The sequence below is a fragment of the Carlito syrichta genome, unplaced genomic scaffold (genome assembly GCF_000164805.1).
Source record: "Carlito syrichta isolate Samal-C Ts95f unplaced genomic scaffold, Tarsius_syrichta-2.0.1 Scaffold315341, whole genome shotgun sequence".
In the NCBI taxonomy this organism is placed as follows: Eukaryota; Metazoa; Chordata; class Mammalia; order Primates; family Tarsiidae; genus Carlito; species Carlito syrichta.
The window spans coordinates 13,689-27,437 of NW_007259437.1; positions in this window are offsets into that span (position 1 = coordinate 13,689).

The window sequence follows — 13,749 nt, forward strand, 5'->3', positions numbered from 1 at the left end:
CCCCCCCGGGAGACCTAGGGAACTCCACCCCGGTGCTGGCCTCTCCGCATCTGAATCGACAGACAAGAGAGGGCAGGTGGGGTGTCTGACAAACTCCTGTGCTCCCTGGAGCCACTTAATAAAAACGAAAGGTCATTCTTTTAAATATCCTAAAAGAGCTGGGTGTGGTGGCTCATGCCTGTAATCCCAACACTTTGGGAGGCCGAGGCAGAAGGATTGTTTGAGCCCAGGAGGTCGAGACCAGCGTAGATGCCATAGTGAGGCATTTTCTCTGCAAAAATAAAAAAATAAACTAACTGGGCATGATGGTGCACGCCTGTAATCTCAGCTACTCGGGAGGCTGTGGCAGGATTGCTTGAGACCAGGAGTTGGAGGCTGCGGTGAGCTGTGATCATGCCACTGCACTCTAGCCTGGGTGACAGAGTGAGGCCTCAACTCAAAAATTTAAAAAATTAAAAAATAAATACATATATATATATATATATATATATATATATATATACATACACATACACACACACACACAGTCTCCTAAAAGGCAAGGAAATCAACCTTCTGCGTACCAAAGAAGAAAAGATGTGTGGATAAAGACACACAATTTCTTACAGCCTTTGGCACACCTGTCGGATCCATGCAGTGCCAAGGCAGAAGACACATTCCTTTCTAACTGCCGACATAGAAGTCTCTGGTCTCATTTCTGAAATCCATTCCATCATTTTATAACTAAAGTAACTTCAGTGAGATATCAGGGAAATCACTGCACAACAATAGCCTTTCTCCTAAAAGAAATCTGCGAGTACTGACCAAAACAAGAAAAGAAAAAACACAGTCCTATTTATGTTTATTGGAAGGAGAGCAGTCAGAATTAGCGAAAGTAAAAACCCAGGTGAGTGAAATGCATGAACACCAGCCGGCATCTTAGACTGAAACCTCGGGGGTTCCGTCAGAATGACCAGCTCTCATTTTGTCTTTACAACCTGCAGACTGGGGAAGGATATGAGTATCCCTATTTTACAGAATTAAAAATGCCAGAAGAGTAAGTAACTAAGTTGTCCAAAGTTACACAGTCAGTGGCGGAGGTGTCTGGATTTCAACTCAGATCTCTCATTCTGCACCATTTTGCTGCACTTGATGAAGAGACTTGTAATTAGTTCCGAGTTTAAAGGAAGGAAGTTCCTTGGGGGGGGTCACTCTAACGAGTGGGTGAGAGGGACTCGTAATTAGCCTATCAAGGATCTCTAAGTAAATTAGCACTTCTTCCTGCAGAAAGGCCTTGAAAGCGGAGTTGCGCTAGGTAGGGCGCCATGCTCCGTCGTCCCACAAGGAGCACCCGAGGCTGACATTGCCCCTCTGCTGAGTCACCCCAGGCCCCACCGAGGAGGGCATCACGAATTAGATTTGGCTATGTGTGGTTCATCAAACCAGAACAAGAAGCGTTCATCACCACCCTATTTTCTATACTATCAACTTAATTGATTTGGGGCTGGTTTCCCAACGAGTGTCAGACTCCATCCTCCCTGAGCTCCCTAGGTGGGAGCCACTCCCTAGGCATGTGTCTACAAAGGCACTCTACAGCATCCTGGCATGGGAAGGATTCGCTGGGCAGGCTGTGATCAGTGGAACCCCACTTCTGCAAGTCAGAAAGGCTACTTGACGTATCGCTGCCTGCCACAGTTTTCCATCTGAACAGCAGGCTTATGAGGAAAATAAAAAGTTAATACTGAGGCGGAAGGATCACCGGAACCCAGCAGGTCGAGGCTGCGGTGGCCGGGAGCGGCCACTGCACTCCAGTTTGGGTGACAGAGTGAGACTCCAACTAAAAAAAAAAAAAAAAAAAAAGTTAATACTTGTGTATAGTACCATCTCCACAAATGCCACTTACTGTCATTATTGCTAGTGATCCTACAGGCTGCTCAGCAGAGGTTTCCAACTTGGATGTTGCCATGAATTGAATTTTTGGGTCCCCCAATATTCCTATGTGGAGGCCTGACCCTCAGTGGGAGGTGAGAACTTGGGGAGATGATTAGGTCATGAAGATGGAGCCCTCATGAATAGGATTGGTACACTAATAAGAGACGGGAGTGAGCTAGCTTTCTCTTTGCTTTTTACCGTGTGAGGATACAACGAGAGGATGGCCATCTGTGAACAGGGAAGCTCTCAGACACTGGACCTACCAGTGCCCTAATCTTGGACTACCTAGTCTTCAGAACTGTGAGAAATAAATGTTTGTTGTTTAAGCCACCCAGTCTATGCTATGGATACTTTTCTGCTTTGAATACCATCCTTATTTTTTATTCGCTATTATTTTCAAAATTTTTGTTTTAGAGTTGTAGGATGCAAGTGCGTATTTCCTACATAAGCAATCTGCATGCAGATGAAGTGTGGACTTCCAGCTGGCCTTCTCTCCCCCAATACTGGACTGGGTACCCAGTGTGTTGCCACATGCTGCCTCTCCTTCCCTCCCTCCCCTAGCAGTCTCCAGCATCTGCCAATCCCATCCTTGTGCCCATGTGACCAGTGGCCAGTATAATATATTCACTGTGGCAGGCCGAGCAGACTAAGACAGAGATTTCGAGTGAAAAGTGAAAAAGAAATCAGGAAGGGAGGGGCAGGGAAGGAGAGAGGTGACATGGAAGAATCAGACATATAGAAATCCAATTCTTTCTGGGAAAATTTTGGTTTCATTCTGAAAACTCTATTCTTTAGAACCAAAATGGCTTTCTCTGTTAGGTCTTCTTCCTTTTTCAGGGCATTATCAGGTCAATTCAAGTTACTCAGGGATGTGCCAAGCATCAGAGTTCGGCAGTGAGGTCGACCCAGCAGCCACTGGAAAAATGCTGAAAACAGACTTGCACTGACCTCTGAGAAGTCTGTGGGACTGTCAGCCCCTCCCGGGGTCATTAGCAGGCCTCATGCTGGCAAGAAAGCTGTGTGATCTGGGTAACAATGACATTAAGGAAAAAAAAATCCTGGGGATAATGCCAGTGATCTGGGCACTGTAATTGCTATAATTAAAAGCAAATCCAACACTGCAGCAAAAGTAGGTCAGTCATGGGCTTGGTGCAGTCTTTATGAGAGTGGAAAGCAAGGATTAAAAAACAACAAATGAAGGTAAACAAGTTGCTGAATTACTTGAGCAAGAAATCGGTCTGAGCAGACTGCTATATATTAAAGGGTAACCTCATCAGTACCATGGTAGCTCAGATAATATTTTGTAACTGGAATTCCAAAGCCCAGGGGACATTTTGTTCCAGTTCTTACCCAACGCTGTCTTTGTTTAAGTAACAAACACGTTGATCCAAAGAGGAGCCCAACTTTTTCCATAACAGGAGACAATTGTCTTAATATGCAGAGCAAGGATAGGTGCTCAATGAAATCCCAGCTGTGCGCAATCAAGGTTTAATTTGTAACAAATTAGTCATGGGAACTGAATCTGGCCAGGGCCGCCCATGAACCCAGGGAAGCAAGCTCATGTTTCAGGACCAGGTCCTGTGCCTCACTCTATGTGACAGGTCTGTGCGTTGGCTAGGTGCGGGGCTTTACAGATAGACAGGACTTGAATCTCAGCTCCACCTTCTACCCAAATGAACTTGCACAAGTTCTTTACTTCCTAAAGCCTGGGTTTTCCTCTCTATGAAATATATATAATAATCAATTAAGTGAGCGCACATATCCATAAAGTTCTTGGCATGCCACTGGCATCCAATACATGGAAACAACTTCAGGGTTTAGCTCATGTTCCAAGAGAAGTGCCGTTTCTCTACTTCCCATTGTTGCCTGCCTCACAAGCCCAATGAGCAAGTTCTCTCAACAGAAAAGTCCACTGTACTTGAGACAAGAAAAAACAACAAACAGGCAAACAGATTTTTTTTACCTGCACCATTGTCAGGAGGTGTTGAGGAAAAGAAAGTCAGAGTGGAGTTGTTGCCATATCAACACACATGCATGCACACATATACAAACCTGCACATACATACATGCACATACACAACACTCACACACACATACATACATGCACACACACACCATAAACTTGCAGACACATGCATACACATACCACACACAACATGCATGCACATCCATGCATATGCATATATCACACATGCACACACATATGCTAAACACGCTACATGCCACACATGCATGCACACATGCACACGCCTGCATGCACTGATGCATAAACACACCACATGCACATGCTACATACATACACATACCACACATGCATGCACACACCACACACTGCATGTATGCGCATGCACACACAACACACATGCATATACACACCGCACATGCATGCAAACATCCACGCATACCACATGCATGCCTACACACACCACGTGCATACATGTACACACCACATGCACACACTATGTACACATACACCCCACACCTGCATGTATACATATATGCACACACCACATGCCAAAAACATGCGTAGACATACACCATGCGCTACTTGCATGCACCGATGATTACACACATACATAAACACAAGCATACATACCTTCATACATACACACACAACACACACATTGCTCAAATGCACCCACACACTTCCTAGAATTCAGACACAACTGCCCACTTAAATCTCTTCATGCCCTCTGCCTGGCTGTTTGGAAAAATGATTTTATCTTAAAGTGTGTTCCCCCTGGAGAAAACGTTATTTTTTAGAGTGTCAAATGCCCTTCTTTGGGTGTCTAGTGAAGCTTTTTTTGCTTTCATTTCTACCTCATCTTAATCACTTATGATGGAGAGAAACTTTGTCACCTGGTGACTGTGAGGAAGGCCAAGGGTGGGCATGAGGGACTCATTTGGTGACAAGGGAGAAAGCAAACAACCAAAGGCATTTAAAAATATCTCACAAGGAAATAAGTTTACAAAGGTCATTACTTAGTGCTCCTTGATGCTCACTGAGGCTCTGACTGTACTCCTTGGTGCCCACTGAGGCTCTGACTGTACTCCTTGTGTGCTGAGATGGGCCACATGTGGAGGTCCCCAGAAGGGGCTACATCCCAGGTCCTGGATGCAGCTGGCTGTGCAGACCTGGGTGGGACCTGGCACTGACAGGGACAGGCTCCCTTCCCACCCCCATAGACTCCACGTTGGAAACTCTTTCTTGGCTCTTTTCTGGAATACAATACTTTGACTACCAAAAGGACTGTCATCTTTAAGCAATACTGTTGAGCTGTGAAGTTTAATCTGAGTCTTACCTACTTATATCAAACCATAATTTTAGGAAAGAATTTCCAGAGTTTGTGCCTACTCAGGAGACCTCTCCTACCTTGGGGACTAAATCTCTTTTCTCATCTTTTATTTCAAGATTGTCTTGAGCTGGATTGCCCAAAAGCACACTCAAATAATAGGAGTCATGTGCACGTTATTCACTAAGGAAGAATTCCCCCTGCCCCCCGCCCCCACCAGGAAATCTGCAAGGAGGTGGGGAAAGCAGAAGAGAAAAGGAAGGACCCAAGTCAGGTGCAACTTCAGACAAGCTCCATCCACGCCTGGTCCTGGGAGCTCTGGAGCGGAGTTAGTCCTCAGACCTTGTCTCAGCTATGCCCAGGTTGCCCTGGGAAGAGGTTAACTCTCAAACATGCCCAGAAATCTGCACAGGAGAGTGAAGTCTCAAGTCACCCTCTGGCCTTTTTCTGAGGAATTGAAGGGGCTGTAGAAACAAAAGAAACTCGGAAGGGGTGCCCTGAAATGGGTTGACAGATTTAGCAAGTGCAAATGCAGAACAAATATTTCATGGGACATGCTTATGCTAAAAACATGCTTTTGATCTGAGATTCAGATATAACTGCATCTTGTATTGTATCTGAGAGGGTAAGGGGACTGAGCCTCTGATGTGCTCTGAAGGATGTACCCAATGCCATGTGGACATCCAGAACCGGTGTCGTGAGAGCAACCTTGCTGAACATGTCTTAAGGGAGCTGGACACATCTTTTTTTGTTAGTTTTTTGTCTATTTTTTTTTTTTTTTTTTTGGACACCTCTTAAGGCAGCCTGTTTCTTTATGAACAATCCCAATGGCTAGAAAACTTCCTTGCCAGTTTTCATGTGCCACTTGGGAAGAGCACATCTAATCTACTGTCCTGTACTTTTCTTAGGTAATTGAGGATGCTACATTTAGTTTTGCTTCAGGCTAGAAACCCTGATTTCCTTCTCATATTATTATATTACTCTACTTCTAGAAGGTTCCAGGCAGGTGTGAGAATTTCAAAGATGGCCCATGGGAATGGGGACCTTGTCCATTCTGGCCACAGACGTCTCCATCCTAGAGTCATGAGAAGGTGCCAAGTGAGTATTATCTGTAGGTTGAAGGTGGAGTTCTCATTGGCTAAAGTCCCTCTCGGATATCACTGTCCATAAATAAAGTTGATATTGAATTACATTGACATGCATACTTAAAGAAAAGGAACCGTGATGACTTTTTATTGAATTGAGTGGGGTTTGTTGTAAGTGTCTCCTCAGCTTCCTGTCTTTATCCCTGATACCTTTTTCTTCTGAGGCAGCTTATAGACATGCCCTAGTTTCCCACTAAGCCACCATTTAAAATGAGACTGAGCCGGACTTGGTGGGTCAGCCTGTAATCCCACGTTTTGGGAGGCTGAGGTCAGTGGATTGCCTGAGCCCGCGGGTTCAAGACCCGCCTGGGCAACTTGGCGAGACCTCATCTCTACAATAAATCAAAAAATTAGCCAGGCATGGTAGCGTGCACCTGTAGTTCCAGCTACCTGGAAGGCTGAGGCGGAAGGATTGCTGGAGCCCAGCAGGTCGAAGCTGCAGTGGCCGGGAGCATGCCACTGCACTCCAGTCTGGGCGACAGAGTGAGACTCCAACTCAAAAATAAATAAATACATAAATAAATAAAATGAGACTGGCAGTGCTGTAGTACCCCTTCTAAACCTAAAATTTAGGAACGTTGTCTCAGAATTAAACAGGTGAGCGGCTGATCATTTCAATTATTTTACCATAGGACATGGAACCCATTCGATGTACATCAAAGTCACTATATAGCACCCAGATGAAAAAGGAAACATATCCAAGAGACTGGCTATTTCTGTTGAATTTTTCATTTTGAAATAATAGCAAGAAGCTGTAAAATTAACACAGAGTTCCTGTACATCCTTTATCCAAATTGCCCCAATGATTTATATTAGAAAATAAAAGTAAAATGTCAAAACTGGGGAAGGGATACCCCTCATTCCTGCTGGGGGACGGGGGGTCAGGCTCCCCACTAAGGAGCTGATTTTGGTGTGGGTCTGGGCTGCAGCTTATCTCTGAGGTTTAGCGGGAGCTTTTTGTCTAGAAGTGATTGTCTATCTCTTTCCTGGCCTTTCTTGCCTCTTGTTTCTTGGCATTCGGGGCTACTGACTACTCCAGAAAGCAGTCCAGTATATTTGCATCAAAAAGAGAATAAAAGGAACTAACGCTGATCCTGAGATCCTTGATAGCTCTGCCTTTCTCTCTCCACCTTTTGGAGCCTTTTGTTTGTTTTATACATACTGTCCAGGAATGAGATTTTCCGTCCTTAAGGGAAGACATAAGGAAAAGTGTGGCTGCTCCATCCTGTCCAAGAAAGGGAAGCCTTCCAGACTGGCTTTTTCTACACTTAAGTATTTAATTTTTCCAAGAAGTAAATGTTTTCTTTCTTTTTTACATGAGTTCTGTCAAATTGCCTGTAATACCAAATGAAGCTGCAAGAATACAAACACCTTTAGTTCTTTTAGGATCATCACACTGCTTTCCATAGTGGTTGAACGAACTTGCATTCACACCAACAGTGTAGAAGAGTTCCTTTTTATCTGCACCCATGCCATCATCTGTTGTTTTTTGACTTATAAATAATGATAACCATCCTTACTGGAGTTAGGTAATATCTCACTGTAATTTTGATTTCCATTTATCTGATGATTAATGAGGCTGAGATGATCATGTATCTATTGATTGCTTGTATATCTTCCTTTGAAATAGTGTCTGTTCATGTCCTTTGCCCATTTTTTAAAGAGATTGGCTGTTTTTTTTCTTTCAGCTCATCTCAGTTCCTTGTAGATCCTGGATGTTAGGCCTTTATCAGATACATAATTAGCAAATAATTTTTTACCTTCCATATGCTCCAGAGATCCTTCTTCTGGGAATATACCCAGAGGAACATAAATTGTTCTACAAGAAAGATACCTGCACATGCATGTTTATAGCTGCACTATTCACAATAACAAAAACATATAACCAGCCCCACTGTCTATCAAAAGTGGACTGGAAAAAGAAAACATAGTACGTATACATGATGGAGTATTACTCAGCCATAAAGAAGAAAAGAATCATGGACTTCATAGCAAATTGGATGGAGTTGGACGCTATCATACTAAGTGATCTATCACAGAAACAAAGAACTGAATACTGCATGTTCTCACTCATAAGTGGGACCGGAACATTAATCACATTACCACAAAGGAGGGGTCAGCAGTCACTGGGCATTGCCAGGCATGGGTGGGGGGGACACATAACAACACAAAGGGTACCTGGTCCCAAACCAGGGGAAGTGAGGGCTAGTTGGAGACACAGTCTACTTATACCCCACATCTCTATAATAAAATAAAATAAAATAAAATGAATACATACACCTTTAAAATGACAAAGCATTAGCGATTGTAGCAAATAATAACTTTTAAATAAAAAAAAACAGTGGCAAAGCCATCCCTGGCAAAAGAGTTCACAGCATACATTGTCACATGTAGCCCCCTCCTGCAGCTCTCAAGACATTTATATTTAATTTGGATGTCATAGGTATCAAAGATATTCATCTCAATGGAGCTGGGAGTGTAATCACAGGAAGCTGGGAAGGTTTCAGCCAGCCTGACTTGGTTGACAGAGAAGGAAAATAGAGTGTTTACAAATGCCTCTAATATTGTATAAAACCAGACCATTGAACCAATTTCTTATTTTCCTCCTGCCTCCAACCACCTTGAGTCACCCCACAGATACCCACAATTGGGAAGGCCAGGACAACTGTCCCACATGAAACTACTGGAATAATAGTTGTGGTGGTTCCTATGAATTCCTTTGAAATAAATAGAACCCTTCAATCAATAGAGCAATTAAAAATAAAAAATTCTCCGACGTAATAATTAATTCAGGTGAGAATAAATGAACGTGAAAACCATTCAAGGAATGATTGTTGGGAAACAGGCTATTTGCAAGGTGCCAATGAGTCCCTGCAGAGATGACTTATTGACTGGGAAAGGATAGTTTATCTTCATGATGAAGAATCTGCCAGTTTCCACCTGGGATGACCAGATGTTCTGTGCTTCCAGATGGAATGAGATACGAAACACACAGCATCATCTATGAAGCATTCTTGCCAAAAATGTTTACCTGAATCTAAAAAGTCATCTAGATTCAACTTTAGTTCATAGAAAATAGGAGAAATAGAGGTGTAAATGAAATGCCCAACAAGAAAAAAAAAAAAACCTACAATTCCAGTGTCTTAGACAATGTATAAGACAACTTGCCCAGACTTTTCAAAAAATAAAGATCATAGAGAGGAAAAGCATTTTAGATTTTAAAAGACCAGAGTCTCATAGAAATCTGATGTGATGAGTTGGCTTTGAATGGATCCTGGTTGAGGGAAAAACACTCTGAAAGGCATTTTGGAGATCATGAGTTCATGAATAAAATTCAACATGGTCTATAAATTAGACAATATTTAAGAAGTATCATTAATTTTCTTAGGCAAAATAACAATATTGTAGTTAGGAGAATTTCCTTAATTCTTCAGAAATTTATGTTAACATATTTAAGATTGAAGAGACATCATATCTTATGTTCAAATAGTTTACATACAAAATATGGGAAATTATTAACAATGTTAAGTCTACTTTTAGCAGGAATTAAGCAAACTATGGTCCATGAGCCAATTCTAGCCAATTGCTTACTTTTATCCATAAGCTAAGAATGGATTTTACCATCTTCAATGGTTGAAAAAATAGAAATAAGAATAATATTTTCTGACATGTAAAAATTATATAAAATTCATATTTCTTTTTTCTTTTTTTTTTTTAGTTGGAGTCTCACTCTGTCGCCCAGACTGGAGTGCAGTGGCCGCTCCCGGCCACCGCAGCCTCGACCTGCTGGGTTCCGGCGATCCTTCCGGCTCAACCTTCCGAGTAGCCGAATTACAGGCATGCACTACCACGCCCGGCTGATTTTTTGATTTATTGTAGAGATGAAGTCTCGCTGCCCAGGCGGGTCTCGAACCCGTGGGCTCAGGCAATCCACTCACCTCAGCCTCCCAAAGGCGTGGGATTACAGGCTGAGCCACCGAGCCCGGCTAAAATTCATATTTCAATGTTCATAAAGTTTTATTGAGCACAGCCACACTTACATGTGGCTGCATGACTGCTTTGACACTATAATAGCAGACCCAGGTAGCTGAGATAGAGACTGTGTAACTCACAAAACCTGAAAAATTTCATATCCAGCCTTCTACAGGAAAAAAAAAATTTTGCCAACACTTGACTTGAAAGATACGTTGATGTTTATCATTTCATTTTTTCAATTTTCCCATATATTGAAGAATATTTGTTTCGTTCTATTTATAAGAATCACACACTTGGAGCTATAATACCTTTTACCACAAAGTTACACTGAAATCAAACTTTTAAAACTAGTCATAATATAGTCACATCTTGCCATTGGAACTGCATGGTATTGGCAGAACCACTCTAAAGAACAATGCAGCATTATCAAATAAGGACCCAGAGCTCAAAATACATCAAATTTATTTCTCAAGTAAGTCTTCCAAGTTATAGTGAAAAAACAGAGAACACCCTACTATCTGTCATTAAAGATAAAGATAAATAAACCATGGAGTATTTACACCATTAAGTGAATTAACTAGATTTAAATATCTCAACACAGATACATCTCAAACACATAAAGTTGATTTAAAAAGGCAAGTCTTAGAATACAATTTATAGTATGAAACTATTTTTGTGAAATATAAAATCACTTAACATTACCATAGATTATGGATGTGGTGTGTCTATACATATATCTGTATCTATGTCAAAAACATATATACACAGCCGGGCTTGGTGGCTCAGCCTGTAATCCCGTGCCTTTGGGAGGCTGAGGTGAGTGGATTGCCTGAGCCCGCGGGTTCGAGGCCCGCCTGGGCAGCGAGACCTCACTCTACAATAAAATAAAAAAAAATCAGCCGGGCGTGGTAGCGCATGCCTGTAATTCCAGCTACTTGGAAGGCTGAGGCGGAAGGATCACTGGAGCCCAGCAGGTCGAGGCTGTGGTGGCTGAGAGCGGCCACTGCACTCCAGTCTGGGCAACCGAGTGAGACTCCAACTCAAAAAAAAAAAAACAAAAAAAATATATACACAAAAACTAGGGGATACCTCTAGAGATAGGCCCTTTGTGGGAAAAACAGAGAAGAATTATAAATACAAGGGAGAACCAAAATCTCCAAAATTTAATTATAAAAATTTGTGTATGTATTCTTACATGTTTAAACTTCAGTCACCTTCAAAGTACTCTTCATTTGATGCAATAGTCTTACCAAGATGCTATTTTCATTGCTCAAAACAGTTTTTTGAACTTGTCAATTTTGATGCCATTTCATGCTTCTGCTGTTTTTTGTCTTTCACCTCTTCCACATCAGCAAAGAATTTCCCTTTGAGGGCTTTTTTCATCCGGGGAAACAAAAAAAAAAGTCCATCCAGGTAAGATTGGGTGAATAAGGAAGGGTAGGACAGGAGGGTCAGGCCGTTTTTGGTCAAAAACTGCTGAACACTCAGAAAGCAGAATTTCATTGTTGTACGTTGTTCATGTAAATCACTTATGAAATAGAAAAACTTGTTGAAAGAATCTCCAAAAAAAATTCATTGAAGCCAAACGCAACCTCTCACACCCACTGATGCCAATGGGTTCCTAGAACACTTCCTTAACAGGGAAGCCCACACTACAAGAGGCCTGCCCTCCATAAGACAATTCTGGGGTTTTTTGGGGTGGGTCCCCCCTTGTATATCCGTAATGAGTTTTTCAAAATCTGTAAAAAAAAATGTCACACTATTAACTACTGTTCCTTTTTGTAGGTGGTGAGTATTTAACTTTCTTATAATATTCTGTTTACTTTTCTGGTAGTTTTAGAGACAATTTTAAGTACAATGTCACCACTATTATGCATTTCTTTTTTCTGAATGATAGCCGATGCAATTTCATAAAGGAAGGACATAAAAATATTGGAAAATATGTGGCAAAGTTGTCATGATTTACAAGTAACATGATTGCATACTTATAGAATTGAAGAAAAATCAGCCAAAACAATCAAAGAAATGATGTACATTACTAAGTGGATGGGTACCTAAAATTTTCCTGGAGAGAGGAACCAGAAAAGACTCTTTGGTAGGCCAGAGCAGGAAATTCTGGAGAGGAGACATCTGGAGCAAAAGATCTCTTCATTTCATGTATGAGCCCACTTTACAAAGCCTTTGCTCATCCCTGAGCTTAAAGTGCAAGACCCAACCAAGTCAACACAGCACAGGCTTTGGGAATCAAATTAAGATTTAAATCTCTGCCTATGTCCTAAACTAACCTCTTAGTGACACTTATGCAAAACAGACCCAAAGCAGAAGAATAAAACATTTGAAAGAAATCTATGGTTGAAAACAGCACTCACAAAAAGCAGGGCAGAACCTGTGGTCTGACCCTATCTGGATGGATTGGCTGCAGAAAGGAAAATGTTAAAATTCCCCAAGGAATTTTAATAGGACAGCAAGTCTACACAGCACAGCATTCAATCATTCACAAAAGCAGCACTTGTACCTATGTCTACGATGTATAGATACTATTGAATAAAATGCAAAGCAGTTTTCGCAGGAAAATAAAAACTAAGTAATAAGCAATGAAATCTTAAAAACTTAAAAATACAATATTTATAATTAAAAAATCACTAGATAGGCTCAGTAACAAAATATAGATGAAAGAGGAAAGAGTCAGAGAACTTGAAGGCAGATGGATCAATGTAAATGATTCAATTTGAGAAAAAAAAGAGAGGGAAAAAAGTTAAAAAATAAATAGTGTTTTTGGGATCTGTGGAAAAATATTAAATGACACATTCACCTAACATTTGAATCTCTAGAGTCACAGAAATAGAAGAGGAAAAAATGTGTGAAGAAAAAATTGTATTAATATTGTCCACACACTTCCCCAAACTGATAAAATTCATAAGCTTATGAACTCAAAAGCTCAATATACCTCAAATGGGATAAAGTCAAAGAAAACCATGCCCAGACATATGATAATCAAACTTCTTAAAAACAAAGTTTAAAAAAATTATGTAAGTAACTAGAGAAAGAAAAGAAGCAGGGGGACTATGGATCAAATGTTCATCGATCAGAAAAAGCGCCAAGCAAAGGACACTGGAATGTGATCTTTAAAGTGCAGAAAGAAAAGAAATCAATCCAGAATTCCACATTCAGCAAAAACATCCCTTAGATCAGATGGGTAAGTAAATACATTCCCAAATTAAGACACTAAAATAATTTTCCTCCAGCAGAATTTTTTTTAAAAAGACAATCCAAAGAACATACTTCAGAATTAAAAGAAAAAAATACCACATGGAATGTAGTAACTTAAGGTATGAAGGAAGAGCTTCAGAAAAGCTAACTACTTAGATAAACATAAAAGACTGTTTTTGTCTTAAAAGTCTTTAACATATGAAAGATCATTGAGA